Source organism: Garra rufa, chromosome 16 (assembly GCF_049309525.1).
Source record: "Garra rufa chromosome 16, GarRuf1.0, whole genome shotgun sequence".
In the NCBI taxonomy this organism is placed as follows: domain Eukaryota; kingdom Metazoa; phylum Chordata; class Actinopteri; order Cypriniformes; family Cyprinidae; genus Garra; species Garra rufa.
In genome coordinates, this window is record NC_133376.1 from 2186830 (window position 1) to 2202115 (window position 15286).

The window sequence follows — 15286 nt, forward strand, 5'->3', positions numbered from 1 at the left end:
CTCTTCGCTGATCTTCACAAGTCATCAAAATCACATAGATTACTTCAATGGCAATGCAACACAAATACTTAAAACAGTGGTCGGAAATGTTTTCTCCCTGTTAATTTTGTTACACTAACCCTGTGTGTTGATGAAAGTTGCTGTTGGTTTATCTCTGTCATATTCCGTGACGCACTGCAACTTCTCATACTTCATATTTTCCACCTTCATCTTCTTGCAACTTTTCCCCGAAGCATCCACAGAGAGCGCGTGAGTTTGCGCGCGGAGTGCCTTCATTCTGAGCGGAGATCAGATCAGATCAGATCAGATCAGACGACTGTCTGTCAGCAGCACACGATTCCTCAGAGCTCCCATCGATTGCTCACATTTTTTCTATTCTCTGTGTTCATGTGTCATCTCTTCATTTCTCATCTTTCTAAGCAGCAGAACTCCTCCTTTGCTTATGGGACAGATGCTTGTTCTCAAACTTTCACGCACCAATAGGATCTCAGAGGAGGACTGGAAGATTGAAACTCCCAGTCCCAAACGTTTTTATTTTTTTTTATTTTTTACAGTTATTTAAAGTGAATACCTGATTGTTATACTGCGATTTATGGCTTGAAAACCATTTATTTTTTCTGTATAAATGACGGATGGATGATGGATTCCATAGACATTTGGAATAGTTGCGTTTTGCGTCAGTCTTTAAAGCAAATTTACATCCTGCTGAGAAACCTTTCGATTACACAGATTATACATTCTGGTCTCTGGTCTACAGCAACAGGTTTTTTTTTTTTGTTTTTTTTTTCAGTTTCAATACAATTATGACCTTTTTTATCACTTACAGTTTTTTACAGACGCTAGGACACATTTCTCAATACTTAGGTCACTTTTGCAAATCTCTTCACACAATGAGCACAACAGAAGTCTATGTAGGCTAAACTGAGGATCAATTATCATTGTTTTGGCACAAAATGCATTCAATGACTATCTCTCAAATTTCATGAATTCTTTTCTCACTCAGACACAACAACTGACAAAAATCTTTGTACGTACAGGACATTTTGCACATGCTTACATACTGTTTTCAAAACTGTAAACTTATGTTCAAAACAATAACATAATGCAAAACTGAATAAGACAGCATTCAACAGCAATATTTTATTGAAACATATTTCAAATCTAAAAATGCAGTTTAACCAGCCACAGCTGATTCTCATTGTAGATGAACATCTACACACTTGTTCTTGGATTTTGGAATTACTTAGTGCAAAAAAAATAAAAATAAATAAACAACATAAAATATTGACAAATTCTGCATCATGTCTGATTCATTCCAGTAACATATATTGCAGTTATAAACAATATATATTGCAATTATAAACAGAGATGTGTCCTTGTTTTACACAAGAAAACACTGTGTAATGCTACATGTTGTTAGTGTTTTTTAGGCCATTGTTTTGTGGGTGACAAAGTGTGTTTGTCGGCTGTCAACCTTTGTTAATGTTCTGGAAGAATGAGATTATTTGAGACCTGAATAAAGTGTTTTGGTAGTTGTAGTGCATTTTGAATGTGAAATGAACTGCTTTGCCAAGCTGAAAGTCGGTTAGGAGAATTGTGTGAAGAGTTTTGCAAAAGTGACCTAAGTATTGAGCAGGGGCGGCTGGCCCATGGTGGGTGATAGTGCATTGCCCTCCTTGAGCCACGCGAAAAAAGAGAGGAGAAAAAGAGTCTTATTTTGCTGGTCCTAGTCTGCATATTACTGTACAATCAACAGCCTGAATGTCACTTTCCAACCTAAAACCCCTAAAAAACTCTCAGTCAGATTGAAAATTGCCCCAGCCGGTCTCATAGAGTTATATTGTGAGATTTTTTTCAAATTTTCGACCCTACAATGCATTTCAATGGGCACCGGGAGGGCTCGCCCCAACGTGATTTCGTAATACGCACTGATGCGTGCTCGAAGATGTACAGTACGCACACTGAAGCGTAAAGCAGTATTGTTTTTTGTTGTTGTTGTTTTTTACTCTTAGAGGGCTAACTAGTTGATGACAATGTGTCTCTTGATGGCCATGGTGGAAGTGTTTCAGTGTATTTCAGACCATTGCGATAAATTTAATATAGCTATTCAAAATACTATACAGTTTGTACAATTTATGCCTGATGTTGCCATCTAGGAACAGGGAAACCAAATCAAACAATGCAATGTAATGCTGTAAAGTTGGCTATCTGAATTTTATCATAATTTTACCAATTAAAGCGGTTATCTTTGCCATCATCGGAACAGTTGCCCCCCCAAAGATATTTGTCAGGAGCCGCCACTGGTATTGAGAAATGTGTCCTAATGCATTTATTTTTAATGAGCCATAGCAAAGAATATATAACTATTATTAATTATTTAAAAACATTTTTAATAACAGTATATTGTGACTTCATTACGATTAAAACAAAACAAATATGTAACAAACAATAAATAACTAGTTGCAAAATAGAATGAATTGTGCATGTATGTGTGTGTGTGTGTGTGTGTGTGTGTGTGTGTACCTGGACCAAATGTCCCCACAAGGATAGGAATACCAGTAGATTTTGACCTTGCGGGGACATTTCTCAGGTCCCCATGAGGAAACAGGCTTATAAATCATGCACAATGAGTTTTTTTGAGGAAGTAAAAGTGTGCACAATCTCCTGTGAGGGCTAGGTTTAGGTGTAGGGTAGGTGTAGGGTGATAGAAAATACGGTTTGTACAGTATAAAAACCATTACGCCTATGGAATGTCCCCATAAAACATGTAAACCCAACGTGTGTGTGTGTGTGTGTGTGTGTGTGTGTGTGTGTGTGTGTGTGTATGTGTGTACCTGGTATTCATCACGTTATGGGGACCAAATGTCCCCACAAGGATAGGAATACCAGTAGATTTTGACCTTGTGGGGACATTTCTGTGTGAATGAGTGAAGAACAACACAGAGCAAAAATGTTTATGTGACTACTCATCAAGATTGGCATTTTGCCATATGTGCGCCTGGAGCACAAAACCAGTCTTAAGTAGCACAGGTAGTATATTTGTAGCAATAGCCAAAAATACATTGTATAGGTCAAAATTTTTGATATTTCCTTTATGCCAAAAATCATTAGGATAGTAAGTAAATGTCCCATGAAGATATTTTGTACATTTCTTACCATAAATATATCAAAACGTAACTTTTGACTAGTAATATGCATTGCTAAAAACATCATTTGGACAACTTTAAAGGCTATTTTCTCAGTATTTTAGATTTTTTTGCACCCTCAGATTCCAGATTTTCAAGTAGTTGTATCTCGGCCAAAATATTGTCTCATCCTAACCATCCATACATCCATGGAAAGTTTATTTATTAAAATGGACCCTTATGACTGGTTTTGTGGTCCAGGGGTCAGATATATCTATCATACAGTGAATGTCTTATTTACATTGTGTCTATGCTTTGTTATAATAAGGGGATTTGAGAACATGTAGAACTCAATACTTTTCAAAAGGACAAAACTTCACTTGACCATTGGTATTGAACCTTTCCATCCAGCAGTTACAGACACGCTGGCTGTGTGAGTTTTTTCATGAAGGACGTTTTAAGACTTTTGGCCTCTTCCACCTTCTATATTTAAGCGTGTGACTGAAAACAAAGGCTACTCTACTTGTTCGTGTTGGGCTCGGATCATCCTGTCACTAGTGGATTCAATTATTTTTTGTGGCACTTTGATATTTATTTTAAAGCACATCACGCTCTTTGCTTCCTCATTCATCCATGGTGTTTAACTAGTTGATTGATTAAACTTTTTTTTTTTTTTTTTATAGAATATAATATATAATGCCATGATGTTACCATTAGATGTTTTATAGCCATATATGAAGCTCCTAACTTTGGTTCAGGATCATCATTATGATCCTATATAAGCAGCAGTCAGTGCACAATCATAAATGGGTGCTGAGAATGTGGCTGTTCTATATGCAAGCATCATTGTCTTGAACTTGATGTGAGCCACAAACGGTAGCCAGTGCATGGGCTCTTTTGGGCTCATTAAAGACCAGTCTGCTGCATTTTGAATCATTTGTAGAGGTTTGATTGCACATGTTGGAAGTCCAGCCGGAAGAGCATTGCAATAGTCCAGCCTAGAAAAGTCAAAGGCTTTTTTGCAAAAAATTGTGCAGAATGTTCCATTAGGAATAACCGGATCTTTCTGATGTTGTGCAATGCAAACCTGCAAGATCAAGGGCATTGATGGAGTAATTGCTGATGAACCCAGCTAAATGGTGAAGTCATGCTGTAGAGTCGGAGTGGCAGGGAAGACAAGAAGCTCAGTCATTGCCAGGTTGAGCTGTAGTTGATTTTATCCACTTTTATAAATGCCGAGATGTCCGCCAGGCATTCTGAAATCAGTGCAGCTACCATTGGATCATCTGGTTGAAATGAGAGATAGAGCTGAGTGTCATCAGCATAACAATAGTATCAGTAACACTGACATCAGTAACATCGGGAGAGTCAAAAGTTCAGCACTGGACAGCATCCCATCATCAGGTAAAGCAGCACTGGACAGCGACTTCTCCTTCATCAATAAAGAATATGTGGGTGAGACAGTAACCAGCTGACATCTGTCCAGCCATATTTGGTGGTTTCCTAAAGTATGGCTTTTTTATTAGTTATTATTTCTGTCAGAGGTAACTATCACATACTGAAGGTCATTTACCTTTTCATCAAATAGTAAGAGCCATATTAACAAGCAAAAGAAGATATTATGAAGAATGTGTTTAACCAAACAGGTGATGGCAAAAACAAACGACAGCTTACAGTACTGAAAGTTGAGGAGTATGAGAATAAGAGACACATGAAGGACCAAAGAAGACTAGAGGTTACAAGATAAAACTATCAGTAAGACATCTAGTGGTGAACATATGGAACTACACATGAAAAAAAATCATATTTAAAGAAGCACATTTCACATTTGACAAAGGGACAAATGTCCCTGAAACATTCTCCCTGGAGCATTGCTTAAATTTAAATTTATATTATATAAAATAATAAAAAATTTTTTTTTTGATTATTACTAACTAATAAAATATAAATGCCATAAATTACAGCAAGACACAAAATATTCTTCACCATTTCTAATTTTATATTCATGTTGTGTTAGGGCTGTTAATAATGTTATTATGTGCAATTTTTGAAAATAAAAATAATGCATTAACATGTTTATAAAAGTGATGATGATAACAATAAAAAAAAAATACATGTAACACAGATCTGCCCCAGTCATCTCACACTGCATGCAGTAGCTCAGTAAAAAGACATGATGCAAGGCTTAGCTCTCTGAAGATAAAATTAAGTTACAAAGCATCCAGGTGGAACTATAGGTATGCAATATGTATTGTCTGCCATTGTATTGTAATTGTTGTTTTAATGATGTGAAGGAAAGGAAAAGGAAAGGAGGTGACGTGAGGCCAAGTATGGTGACCCATCCTAGGAATTTGTGCTCTGCATTTAACCCATCCAAGTGCACGTGCACACGCACACACACACACGCACGCACGTACGCATGCACGCACACATACACACAAATGTTGGGTTTACATGTTTTATGGGGACATTCCATAGTCGTAATAGTTTTTATACTGTACAAACCGTATTTTCGATGGCCCTTACACCTACCCTACACCTAAACCTAGCCCTCACAGGAGATTGTGCACACTTTTACTTCCTCAAAAAAAACTCATTGTGCATAATTTATAAGCCTGTTTCCTCATGGGGACCTAAGAAATGTACCCACAACGTGATGAATACCAGGTACACACAAAACAGATTTAAGAACCAAACTGAAAATAGTTTTTTCTAGGAAATGTAAGTCTTGATTAATTTGACTAATGATCAGATGTGTTCATTTACAAAGCAAATGCATATTTTTCTCTCGTCCTGACTCAGATCCTCAGTCTCCTCTCGGACACCAAATACAGACATCACCTGCAACATTAAAACCAGAACACGTACAATAAATTCAATGCAATGGAATATATAATATTGTAAACTCCCCCATGTTTAAGAAAATATGTTAAAATGCATTTTCATAGTGGCATGATTAAACATGGTTAAACACAAAATACTAGGTTTCCAGTTCCATGTGTTTTGCACACAAAAATGTAACTATATGAAAAACAAACAAAAGAGGGACTACTTTCCTTTAGTTTAGTTTTTTTTTTTTTTACAGAATGTTCTGTAACTTAGTTTTCCCTGGTTTTGATTGTGTCATTATGTTTATCTGTAGTGGAGTGATTTGCAATGATCTTATAAGACTGCTAAAATTGCATAATATGTACAAGGCATTACAGACATGCAGACACACCTGTTTTACACACGTCACTCAAACACAGAACCAGGAAACAGGAATCACATGAGTTCAGGGAAAGACAGAGTGAAAGTGTGGTTGAGCTGTCGTGTGTTTGTGTCTCTGTTTTTAAGCAGTAAAATGGCAGAAGCCAGATTTTCTCAGGATGAGTTCATGTGTTCAGTGTGTCTGGATCTCCTGAAGGATCCAGTGACCATCCAGTGTGGACACAATTACTGTAAGATCTGTATTACAGGCTGCTGGGATCAGGAGGATCAGATGAGAGTCTACAGCTGCCCTCAGTGCAGACAGACCTTCAGTCCAAGACCTGCTTTAGCTAGAAACACCATGTTGGCTGAACAGGAATAACAGGCGGAACAGGCAGGAACATCCACACACGTAAAAACATTAAAACAATTTAAAGACCGACAGGGAACTCAAGACAAGGGCTACGTTTACATTAATCCGGATACATTTGAAAACGGAGTTTTCATTTTAAAACGCTCTCCGTCCACACTAGCGTTTCCAAGCGTTTTCCAAAAGTTTCTCATCCACACTGAAACGTAGGAAAACATCGAATTCGCCTTACTGCGCATGCGTAAAGCCTCCAAAATTATACAGACATAATAAGTTTTCACGCAATTCTTCTGGCGGGATAATTTACGGAAATATCTCATTATCCACTGACGCGTCAATATCACGCTCATTCATATTTTATCTGAAAAGCAGTTGTCGTCATGTTTTGCAGGACAGCAACTGTGAGTAAATATTCCGTCATCATTTTAGGACTGTAATTTGAAGAGTGTACAAGGTAGATCTCTTTAGCAGCAGTGTGTGAATAGCACAGGCACAATTACTGGTGTAAACATAGATATCTATTGGTACAATATGCGTCACATGACTATAAATATGCGTCATCATTTTCAAAAGCCTCCATTTTCACAGTCTACACTACAACGTGAAAACGGCGTTTTCTAATTTGTCCACTTTGGCCGGAGTTTTTAGAAATAATCGTTTTCTGTGATAAAAACGGGGTTTTCGTGTAAATGAGAGGCCAAACCACAGGGAAATATCTGTGTTTTCCCTTCGTGTAAACGGGGCCAAAGACAGACTTATAAAGGCTAACTAATAATGACAGGCAGGTGAACCAGATAACGCTAACTAATGATTAAACACAGGTGATGGGGATGACAGGATGATGAGGGTGAAACCAATGATGACAAAATGACAGGGGAAGAAAATGGGAGAAACCATGTGGAATAAACAGACAGGACTGTGACAGCTGCATTCTCTTGTGTCATGTGTATATTTTTTATTTTGTATTCATGATTTATTAAGCTATCAATTCAATACTGAAAGCCAAATTCAGAAATCATGTGTGTGCACAAATCTGATGTTGGTGCAGGTTATTGTGTGAAGTGTGGAGCTAATAAGTTTTGATTTCTGTTTTCTGTAGAGTTCCCAGTCTCTCTCAGCACCTCCTGAATCTACAGACGTAAATGACGATCCCTTTAGTTCTCTCTTCTCTTTTGATGATCTGAGAGAATCTGTCCATCAGCTGAGAGACAAACTGGAGGATTTCTGCAAAGAGGAGCTCAAGAAGATCTCAGACAGAGGTAAAGTCCTGGAGATTGATCTGCTCTCAGAAACGAGTCCATCATCATCTCATATCATGAAGAACATCATATTAGAAATGTGTTAGGAATGGATGCAGGATCATGAGAATCACACTGTTCATGTCTGTTGATTTCCACAGTCACATTCACCAACATTGATCTCTGGACCAGGAAGGACTTCCTACAATGTAAGTCAGTAAGAAAACAAGCAGAAAAACTCACTGAGTGTGATATACTTTGTTTCTGTTGCAAACATACCATGCTGACCTGCTAAAGGAGTACGGCGAAGAAGTTGACATCAATGAGCTTCGACGTACCTCAGATTTGGCTCTCCGCACCACCAAGGAGACCACCCGTGCTATTGGGCGGTCTATGGCAGCCATGGTGACTGCGGAGAGACATCTCTGGTTGACCCTGTCTGATATGAAAAAAAAAGACAGGGTCTTTCTTCTGGATGCCCCGCTTACGTCTTCTGGCCCATTTGGCGACGCAGTAGATACTGTCATCAGCAGGTACCAGGAGGCACGAAAGCAAGCGGTGGCATTCCAGCGGTACGTCCCTCATCGATCTCTAGCTCCTGCTCCTCATTCCGAGAGAGCCAAAAGAGGAGTGTTGCGTCCCACACCCCACCACAGGGTCGGGGTCAGCAGCGCTCCTCGTCAGGGGCTTCCAAGGCTAGGCCCGACCTGAGGGTCGTGCTTCAGTCTCGGCAGCCTTCGACGAAGCGGTCCTGACACCACCCCTAGGACCACTGAGGGCAGCCCCTATCGGGGAAGAGCGGGTTACACCGCATTACACGATGCTCACTGTCAAGCAGGTTGTGTCACAGATCAGGTCCGATCACTGGTTTGTCACGATAGATCTAAAGGACGCTTACTTCCACGTCTCCATCCTTCCACTTCACAGGAAGTTCCTGAGGTTTGCTTTCAGAGGTGAAGCGTACCAATATCGGGTTCTTCCGTTCGGCCTAGGGCTCTCACCCCTTATATTCACAAAATGTGTGGATGCAGCTCTGGCTCCTCTAAGACTCCAGGGCATCAGCATACTCAGCTACATCGACGATTGGTTGATTTTGGCTCGTTCAGAGCAGTTGGCAGTTCGGCATCAAGATGTCGTTCTGGCCCATATGAGAACTTTGGGGTTAAGACTAAACGCCAAGATCCATTACAGAGGACCACTGATCTAATCTGATAAAATAATGTTGGCTACTTGCTGGTGTTAAAGATATTATCATCATATAGTAATCTGATCAAATGAGCTCACCTAAAGTCTAATCTCTGTTGTTAATTTCATATTAGTAACTGTAGTAATACATATCACATTTACATTTATTCATTTAGCAGACGCTTTTATCCAAAGCGACTTACAATCGGGGAATACAACAAGTGATTCATCCTAAGGAGGCAGATCGACATAGGAAGTGCTCAAAAATACCATATATCAGGCGTTGTTAGATGAGTACGGGCTAGAAAGGGAAGATCAGGAAAGAGAGGAGAACAAAAGTTTTTTTTATTTTTTTATTGAGGCAAATAGTGTCGAAGTGCCTGCCAGTGCAGGGATATGAAGAGAGGTGAGAAATGGGCCTTCTTGGGCTCATTGAAGACGAGCCGTGCTGCTGCATTCTGAATCATTTGTAGAGGTTTGATTGTACATGCTGGAAGACCGGCTAAAAGAGCATTGCAGTAGTCCAGCCTGGAAATGACCAGGGCCTGGACGAGGAGTTGTGCAGCATGCTCTGTTAGGAAGGACCTGATCTTTCTGATGTTGTGCAATGCAAACCTGCAGGATCGAGCAGTTTTAGCAATGTCGTCTTTAAAAGTCAAGTGGTCATCAAAGATTACACCAAGATTTCTGGCTGAAGTCGATGGGGTAATTGTTGATGAACCTAACTGGATGGAGAAGTCATGTTGTAAAGTTGGAGTGGCGGGAAAGACAAGGAGCTCAGTCTTAGCTAGATTGAGCTGTAGATGGTGTTCCTTCATCCATGCAGAGATATCCGCCAGGCAGCCTGAGATCCTTGCAGCTACTGATGGATAATCTGGTTTGAAAGAAAGAAAGAGCTGTGTGTCATCAGCATAGCAATGGTAGGAGAAGCCATGTGCCTGTATGATGGGGCCCAGAGATGTAGTGTATATGGAGAAGAGGAGAGGTCCAAGAACTGATCCCTGAGGAACCCCAGTGACCAGTTGATGAGTTTTACATACCTCCCCTCCCCAGGCCACCCTGAAAGACCTACCAGAGAGATAGGATTTGAACCAGCGAAGTGAAGTCCCTGTGATGCCCAACGATGAGAGGGTAGACAGGAGGATCTGGTGATTCACAGTGTCAAAAGCTGCAGATAGGTCCAGCAAGATGAGTACTGATGATTTGGACTCAGCTTTTGCAGTCCGCAAGGCTTCAGTGACAGACAGTAGTGCAGTCTCAGTTGAATGGCCACTCCTAAACCCTGACTGGTTAGCATCCAATAGATTGTTCTGTGAGAGAAATAAAGATAGCTGGTTGAAGACAGCTCGTTACAATGTTTTTGCAATGAATGGAAGGAGAGAGACAGGTCTGTAGTTGTCTATGAGCAGAGGCGGACAATCCAGGTGCCATGAGTAAAAGTCCTCCCCAGTATTTTGTTTCAATCACCTGGATTTGCTAATTAGCACAGTTTTTTCAGCCAGGAGGTCAGAAATTGGACCAAGTCATTCCTTTTGAGTCTCAAGAAAGTCTCAAGTGAAATCCCAAGCCCCTTAAGAGTTAAAGTTAATGAGATAACTGAATGATGATTGTGCATTAGTGATGAACACCTGCTGTTAACAAGCAGCATCATTGAAGAAAAGAGAAACACAAGAACTACAACTGACTTGAATCAACTGAAAAAAAAAAAAAACATTTCATCTCTAAAAATCTGATTAAACATCTCCACAAAAAGCATCACCAGCTTCACTCATTACTAACCAGACTGACTTAATTTCATGTCTGCAGAATCTCTTATTGAGAATTAACAGATGTTTAGATTTTGATGTTTTTATTTCTTTCAAGAAAATAAAATAAATAAACACAGTGTCAAAATAATTGTGGTCAAGGGTTGTTTTAGTTTGTCTCTTGATTCTTGAAGTAATTTAAAGTAACTTCAGTATTGTTTTACGGCAAGCATTTATGCATTGTTGAATCAAAAGCTTGCAGCAGCAGGTTGGCTCAAACTCTCTCCCTATTTCCAACTCATTTGGATCACAAAGTTTTCAGCTCCTCAACAGTGGTGACAAGAGAAGTTTTATCCAGCATGCACTGCAGTATGAAGTATTTTGTTGATTGTCACCATTGTTGAGATTCATATGCTGGTTCTTGATGTCTGTGTGTGTCAAGATTTTTCAGATGTTAAAAGTTTTTATATGTGTTATACAGGTTTCAAATGAATTCACTGTAACTGTTAGAAGAACACTATGCTTGCATGCTGTAGTTTTGCAGATTTGTTAGTGCAAAACATAAACAAATAAAAAGAACATAAAGTTATTTTGGCTCATTGTAATCATCTCACCATATAAAAACAGCTATAAGCTGTTAAATGTACAGCTCAGATCTGACTGCTTTACAATTCCATAATGCATTGCAACACAGAAACCTAACCCGAGATGCAATGCTCTAGAGCCCAACTAAAGCAAATACTGATCTCCATGAAGGTGACATCATTTTAACCAATAAAACATCAACATCTGATCCTCTGTAATAACAGCAGGTGTTCATCACTAATGCACAATCATCATTCAGGTATCTCATTAACTTTAACTCTTTAGGGGCTTAGGATTTTACTTGAGACTTGCTTGAGACTCAAAGGGAATGACTTGGTCCAATCTCGGACCTCCTAGCTGAAAAACTGCTAATTAGCAAATCCAGGTGATTGGAACAAAATACTGGGGAGGACTTTTACACATGGCACTTGGATTGTCCGCCTCTGTCTATGAGTGAAGTGTTAAGTGTAGGTTTTTTGAGCAGTGGGGTTACCCGGGCCTGCTTAAATGTAGTGGGGAAAGTGCCTGTGAGAAGAGATGTGTTGATGATGTGTGTGAGCGCTGGTAGGATTGTAGGAGAGATTGCTTGGATAAGGTGTGAGGGGATGGGATCTAAAGGACATGTCGTCGGATGGCTGGAGAGGAGAAGTTTGGTTACTTCTGCCTCAGAATGGGGATGGAAGGAGAAGAGGGGAGTTTCAGCCGTGGGTGTGGTCAGTTTTAGTTCCTGTGTGTGTGGAGCTGAGAACTTATTACTGATAGATGTAGTTTTGTCTGTAAAGAATGTTGCAAAATCTTCAGCTGTTATAGAAGTGGTGAGAGGTGGTGGAGGGGGACAGAGCAGTGAATTAAAATTTTTGAAAAGGTTGTGTGTGTCTGGAGCATTGTTGATCTTGTTGTGGAAGTATGAAGATTACAGAAACAAATAAATACTGTCTAGCAGCAACAAAATGCACATAGAAATAAATAAGTCAAATAAATAGAAAAACAAGGACGTGTTTATTTGACAGCAACAAATGTAACAACCGCCTATCTAAAACACAGAATTTAAATAGTCACTAACGCACCGTTGTCCTGTCCATGCCTGAGGGCTGAAAATCACTTATCAGCAGCACACGATCCAGTAATGTTTTAAACCAATAAGCTGTATTTTCATCTATAATATTTGAAACAATGTTCTTGAAAAAAAATCCTGAATGCTTAGACACACACAGACATCAATTATCAGTGCATGAATCTCAACAATGGTGACATTCGTCAAGCTGCAATGCATTCTGGGAGCACTCAATGAGTTTTGTATGATGCACCCAGAATACATTGCAGCACGAAGTATGTCACCATTGTTGAGATTCATACACTGATATATATATATATATATATATATAAACACTGGAAAAACAAAACAAAAATAAATAAAAAACATTAATGTTAACATTTCTCAACATTAATAAATTATTTAGAATTATTAATGTATATATATATATATATATATATATATACACATATATACAAATATTAAAATAAAAGATTAAATAAAACACATTTATATTAACATTTATTAACATTAATAAATTATTTAGAATTATTAAAGTACAATACAAACGTTTATGTAGAAATTTAAAGTATTTACAAACATATATATACACACATACAAACATTAAAATAAAAGATTAAATAAAACACTTTCATATTAACATTTATTAACATTAATAACTTATTTTAATAATGTACAAATACAAACGTTTATGCACAAAATTGCATAAACTAAAAGGAAACGCCGGTGTGACGGCTTTTTCTTCTTCTATATATAGTCAGTGAGAGAGAGAGAGCCTACACACACACAAACACACACACACACACACACACACACACACACACACACACACATCAAAATAAAAAAAACGGAATAAAACACATTAATAGTATTATTTTTTTACATTAATAATTTATTTATGTAGCGCCTCTCTATAATGTTTCACTATAATGAGAGGTGGCTATCCTGAGTTCTTTAAATTTCTTTCCAATCAAATAGGGGAGTGTAACGGGTGAATAAGCAGAGGGAAGCAAAAGCAGTGTAAACCAGTTTATTGTAGTAGATGAGGATGATACAAACAGAATGAGTGAATGTCTCTCGGTTGGGTGAGGCAGGGGCAAGATGGTGCTGGTGATGTCAGGTGAAGATCCAGGTGACGGTGAACACACAAACGAGACACGGTCACAATAATCCCACGAAGACAATCACATACACATCCAGACTGACACGAACTCCACGAACACGAACTCCAAGGTACACGAACAGCACAGTGACAGTGAACTAGAAGAATCATCTGACGGGGAAACAGAGGAATGAGTGAGTTTATGTAGTGATCGTAAATGAGTGGCACCTGGTGAGTGTAACGATCGGCAGCTGCGCTGATGAGCATGACGTACACCACAGTCACACACACACATCACAGGACCTGAGAACACAGCGGATGTGTGAACCGTGACAGTACCCCCTCCCTTAAGAACGTCCCCTGACGTTCCCAGCCATCTGTACCTGCTGATTAAAGTCATCAATAAGGGAGTGATCCAGGATGTCTCTGGCAGGTACCCAACTTCTCTCCTCCGGACCGTAACCTTCCCAGTCCACCAAGTACTGGAATCCGCGTCCCCTTCGCCTAGAGTCCAGAATACCGTTGACCGAATAGGTAGGCTCCCCGTCTATGAGCCGCGGCGGTGGGGGAACCGGGGTGGGCGGATTAATGCGTGCAAAAAACACGGGCTTAATTTTGGAAACATGGAACACGGGATGAATTCTCCTGTACACTGGAGGGAGATTGAGGCGGACTGCCACCGGACTAATGATTTTGGTGACAGCAAACGGGCCGATAAATTTGGGAGCCAGTTTATTCGACACGGAACGGAGAGGAATGTTTTTAGTAGAAAGCCACACTTTAGAACCGACGACGTATACGGGAGGCCTAGACCGGTGGCGATCGGCTTTGGCCTTGGTGCGCGCTCCCACCTGGACTAGAGTCTCACGGGCTCTAGTCCAGGTACGATGGCACCTCTGGACGAAGGCGTGAGCGGAGGGGACCGCGACTTCGGATTCCATACTGGGAAAAATAGGTGGCTGGTACCCTATGCTACATTCAAATGGGGATAGGCCCGTGGAAGATACTGGCAACGAATTGTGGGCGTACTCCACCATAGAAAGTTGTTGGCTCCAGGAGGAAGGATTTCTGGTGACCATACACCGTAATGCTCTCTCCAAATCTTGGTTGGCTCTCTCAGTTTGCCCATTGCTTTGAGGATGGAACCCCGAAGAGAGACTAACAGTGGCCCCCAGAAGTCTACAAAACTCTCGCCAAAATTTGGACACAAATTGGGGTCCTCTGTCGGAGACCACGTCTGTCGGGAGGCCATGTAACCGAAAGACGTGGTCCACGACTGCCAACGCTGTCTCCTTGGCTGACGGTAATTTGGGCAAGGGAATGAAATGAACCGCCTTCGAGAATCGGTCCACCACGGTCAAAACTACCGTGTTACCCTGGGAGGGTGGGAGGGCGGTAACAAAATCTAGTGCGATATGGGACCAGGGTCTCGAAGGGATTGGCAGCGGTTGGAGGAGCCCATCTGGGGGTCTGTTAGAAGTCTTACCAGTGGCACAAACTGAGCAAGCCAAAACAAAACTGCGAACATCACGAGCCATAAGTGGCCACCAAAATCTTTGTTTAACCAAATGTAAGGTGCGACTTACCCCTGGATGACAAGCCACATTGGAACAATGTCCCCACTGGATAACTTCGGACCGTAGACTGTCTGGCACAAACAAACGGTTAGGTGGGCAACCGGCCGGAGGCGTTA